General features: G+C 36.6%; 1 long non-coding RNA gene across 1 annotated transcript; it reads left to right on the forward strand.

Annotated features, from left to right (window-relative positions):
- The first annotated feature begins 3,386 nt into the window (after positions 1–3,386).
- LOC113321532 lies at positions 3,387–5,139 on the forward strand. Its single transcript, XR_003346736.1, has 2 exons — positions 3,387–3,656; positions 4,081–5,139. It is a non-coding gene; the product is annotated as an uncharacterized LOC113321532 (long non-coding RNA).
- The last annotated feature ends 212 nt before the right edge of the window (positions 5,140–5,351 follow it).

The raw sequence follows: 5,351 nt of genomic DNA on the forward strand, positions 1-5,351 counted from the left end.
CGCACCGATCTTCAATTTTAGAATGTGTGATGGCAATCCCCTAGGAGCAATGTTGTTCAAGTATTCTTGTTGGTAAAGACTGTGAGTATCGTCATCCACAGAATCAAATGAGTAGAATAAAACCTATTTTCCAGGAACAATGCCAAGTACTCGGTCATTAAGGTTCTCGACGTACTCGTTTAATGGTGTGATCAATTCCCTATTGACCATGTAGTTTATATGTCGATGTAGTACATCTATAAGCTGAGATAAAGAAGCATCACTAACCCATGGCATGACCATCTCTTCCGGAACCTTTATCATATCATTAGCAACGCAAGGTTCATCCTCGTCTCCAACACGAATCAAGAACTTAGAATAAGATGCATCCTCGGCTGCACGCATATTCTTCTTCAGATGCAAAACATGTACATTTTCACACAAATATGACCTATTAAGAATATAGTACTCAATATCATTTCGAATTATCCTCTTAAAAGTTAATTAAATACCAGGTTTTAAGAAATATTAAGTAATCATATCAATATAAAACAATTTTTTTATCTTGAAAGAAAGAAAAATGCAATGTACCTGCTAAGACATGCATCGACTGTCTGTCCCCTTGTACTCCTTGGAATCACTGGTAGTAACTGACGGAAATCACCTCCCATGATTAGAATCTTTCCACCAAATGGTTCAGCAATCCCTGTGATATCTCTCATCGTCCAATCAAATGCTTCCAAAGAATAGTGATGCGCCATTGTAGCTTCATCCCACATAAGGACGGTAGCATGCCTCAAAAGTTTAGCTTCCTCAGTTTGTTTCTTCGTACGACACATTGAAGTTGATGTCGGTGTCATCGTAAGTTGAAACCTTGAGTGTGCCGTCCTCCCACCAGGTAGCATAGTAGGAGCAATGCCCGACGTGGTTGTTCCTAACGCAATACCACCATTTTTCCTGAAATTCGCCAGAATAACACGATAGAGATAGGTCTTACCAGTACCTCCGGGACCATCTATGAAGAAGACTTTACTTTACTTTCTCTCAATTGCTCCCATGATTGTATCATAGGCCCTAGACTGGTCTTCATTCAACTTTTGGACAGAAAACAGGTCTTCGTCGGATACATGAATCGATAACTCCTCTTGAATCAGACTTGAAATCTCAACTTCCTCATCCAATGTGCCAACAATCGGCGGTATATCATACATCGATATATCTTTATCGTGCTTCTTAAGTATCAAATTCAATTCACGAAGAAGACGATCTGATAAGAATGTCGAGCTTGTATTGCTTGAACTCGAGTAATCCTCGACCATGTTGTTGAAAATTTCATCCAATAATTCTCTCACGCCCGATGGATTGCAAAAGTTCAAGATAGAAGCGAATTTTCTTCTCAGAGCAGACGACATCTTGAGTGTTGCTGCTTCAGCCAAAGACGCTCTCGCACTCTGATCATTCTCTAAGAGTCTCAGTTTTTCGGCAGCTTTCTTGAATGTCTGGCATCTCTATCCATAAACAAACAATAGATCATCAAAAGAAGTCGAACCCCTAACATGGTTCAGAATGTGATTTAAGAACCACACCTCTCCTGCACATGAAGGTACTGTATAAACCCTCCCGATCGCCTTCTTTGTACTTCTTCTTCTTCTCCGCTCTTTTGTTTTTGTATCCCAACAGTAACATTCAGAAAATTCACGGTATAACAACTTTCTCGCTCGAGGATCGTGAGCATTTGTCACAAAGAACTCTGTCAAAGTTGTTCTCAAATTCCTCTCATCGTATAAAATTTCATCTAACGTTTGGTAATCATAGTACCTAACGCTTTGTTGATTGGGAAGGTGTATCTGTAATCTCACTACCGAAGGATAAACCTTGTAAAGAGGAAAGCTAAAGATATTCCACATTGCCTCTTGTGCACAAATCCATCTTGCATTTTTAAGGCACACATTATTTCTAGTGAAATTTTATAATTTAAGTCCAACTGATGTCATTTTTTATGCTTCAAGTTCTAATTTGTACTTCTGAGTTATTAGAAGTAGTTATTCCAATTAAACATATCATCCTAATCTTATTATTGTTGGTACCTGTTTGTGGGTTAATTTCCTCTTACCCTTTATTAGGAGAAGAAAAAAACTCACTAGATCCGCACAAATATTAAAGAAATTCAAACAATGTCGTGTTTTCGTAATATTGTCAGATGTTTACAAGTTATAATAAGCTCGCAATATGATCTCGAATGATTAAAAGAACATCATATTGGTACTCGAAGAATCCCTTGTTACCGCTCTTAGCTTATCTCGAAATCGCTTCAGCTGAATCACTCTACCGAGTGAACCGGCAGTGGAGTGGAAAAATAGATCCACTTCCTCTAAAACCATGGCCTTTTTGAGCAAAAGGTGTAGAAACTTGACTTCATTATCACATCCTAGGAGTTCTTTGACTTCGCCGTACTTTAGGTGAGGCAACATGTTTGGAAACTTCAGTCCCACATCCCAATCATCTCTGACTTCGACCAAGTTTACCTATATCGTAACAACAAAGTATTAGAAAAAAATATAACATGCATAATAAGAAAATTATTATTACATACATGTCTAAGTATTCATTGGGGTGCTTGATAGGGTTTTATGGTTGCCTCCTCGAACACAAGTGTAACATACATGTCTAAGTATTCCATTATCCTTTCTTGAAGTTCGTTTTACAACACCAAACCCCCGTTGCATACCAAATTTTCTATAGCATTCATACATTTCTTCTGCTGTATCAACTTTCATTCCTATCTTCAATTCAATTTTCTTATTTTCATCTTTGGCATCCAAAATCTCAACATTTGGATATTCGCAACATCACACTCTTACAATTCCATTCCTATCTTTAACTCAATTGTCTCACTTTGATCTTTGGCATTCAAAATCTCAACATCTGGATATTCAGCAACATCACACTCTTCTACATCCATATCTACACATTGAAACTGACAATTTATACAGGGAAGAAAAACTGATAATTTTTTTTATAATTTGGTGGATTAGGATTTATAAAATATAAATTCTACCAAAATAACCAATGAAAAACGAATGTATAAGTCAATTGAAACAGAAATCATGGAACATAAGAAGTTACTTAGCGGAATTGAGCAAGCTTCCCTAATTAATAGAAATTATGAAAGACCCTATTTTCGCCCCTTTTTATTCTCTTTTTCATTCATGGAAGGAAAAAAAATCCAAACTTCAATCTAGTTTTAAATATCTTTCTACTAATATCTTTCACTCTAGTTTTTGGCGGAATAAAAAAGACAATAATTTTTTTTAACCCACTGGTCAAGCCCACCGTCAAACCCACTTCTTATGTGGCTTGACTCTTTGATATTCTCTTTCTGCTAAGGTGTTAATCTTTTCATTTTCTTCTTTTCGCCAAAACAATTTTTTTTCATTTTCTTCTTTGATATACCTTTGTTCAGGCTGAAAAAGAAGTAACACAGAAATCTTCGGTCATCGGATCCATGGAATAAAGGTGTTAGTACTTGAGCGAAGGGTTTGTACACAGTTATTAGTGTTCTCTTTTTTCTCTGCTTCTCTCTTCGATCCACCTCCAGAAAACCCCCAAATCTCTAGGGTAAAGCTGGTTTAATGTTGTAGCAAAATGCATTGATGTATCTAAAGGTGACTTTAAAGGTAATTCAATTCGAATTTATCTTGCTTGTTTCCAATTTACAGTTTTTATTGATTTAATGTGGATTTTGCTTATTATCTTCACTTTAGTATTGGACTCTTTTTATATTGTTAATTACAAATGTCAGGGGTTGAGACTTTAGTAGATGACAATGAATCTTTGAATATCAAATTTGTTCAAATCATGAGTTAGACCATTGACAGTCAATTGGATGAGTTATATTAGAATGCTTGTAGTTATTCTAAAGATCTGTTTCAGTAATAGGTGAAATTCTGACAGGTTCTTTTGATATGGTATAGTTAATATGCCGAAGGTTCTAACATTTTGTGATTTCTTTTCCATAAATTTGTCGCAGCCTTGATTTTTTTTCTGCAGAATTTATAGCTTTTAACGTTTCTGATTCTTTTCTTATGCATTTTGTCGCAGCCTGATAGCTACAAATGCCAAGTGATAAGACAGTAGTAGGAACAGATGATGTGTTCAACACTTTTGTCAGTGAAAATGGTACTGAAAAACATGTACCTCTTGCCATCTTTGTAGATCTTGAACTAACCGTCATTGATGAAGAAACATTGTAGATTCCTTTCATTACCATGATAGCACAACGTTGTCCATTGTATGTAGTTTTGCAGTTCATTGTGCTTCTTGCGGAGGTTAACGTTTATACTTATTTACTGAGCTGTCTGGCCTATTCTAGTTGTGCTCATGATCTAGGTTTATTGTCAGTCAAATCACTGCTAACAACAACCCTGCCAAGAGGTGTAGCCATCAATTTCTTTAACTAAATTATCATGCTATATATGAACCTACAGAGGATCATATGGAGCGTTATACTTAAATTACAAACAAGTCTCCCTGTTTGGCAAGGTTTGAGCCGAAAACAAGTGTCTGTCGGCTAACTGCATCATCATAAGATGGTCCTACTTGTTTGAACACTACTAGTAAATGGTCTTACTGGTATAGATAAGGGACAAGAAATGGCCAGGGTAATTATTGTCTACGTGCTTACTACCAGTGCACACCAGTTGTAGGATACAGTACGGAAGCAGGTGCAGAGATGGCAGAGGACAATACGGCTATGATTACAGCTTATGAAGGAAACCACAACCACCCATTACGGCCGCAAGACACAGCAGTGGATCACACAACTACTGCAGCTGCTACTAGGCTCCTCTCAGGTTCAACAATGACCAACAACAGAGAACCAACTCTATTACCAAACAGTCTATTCTCTTCACCATCAGCAACTCTTTATTCCCTTACAGATGCTAACATTGCTACTCTGTCAGCCTCTGCACCATCAAACTGCACACCAGTTGGCTTGTAACGTTAAATCTTTAAAAAAAGAATCGTGGCCTAAAGTCTATCACTAGAACTTGTCTGTGTTGCTTATACATTGTACAATTTTTCTTTGTAAGTGAAAATTTAAACTTTAAACTCCACCATTGTAAGACGTATCATATGTATAAAATGTTTGATCCGTAATGGCGTTTTATGAAAGATATGGTATTTCTCCTTATTCTTAAGAAACAGAACCATAATAAGGTTCAATAACCATGTAAGTTACATAACTTCCAAATAAACTAGTATCCCATTATAGGGGAGACATGGTTTATTAGAGGGGCGGCATTTTAATAGGACAAAAAGGGTCATTACATGATCATTCAAAGTATCCCTTATCAAAAAAAATACTGAAA

Source organism: Papaver somniferum, chromosome 11 (genome assembly GCF_003573695.1).
Source record: "Papaver somniferum cultivar HN1 chromosome 11, ASM357369v1, whole genome shotgun sequence".
NCBI lineage: Eukaryota > Viridiplantae > Streptophyta > Magnoliopsida > Ranunculales > Papaveraceae > Papaver > Papaver somniferum.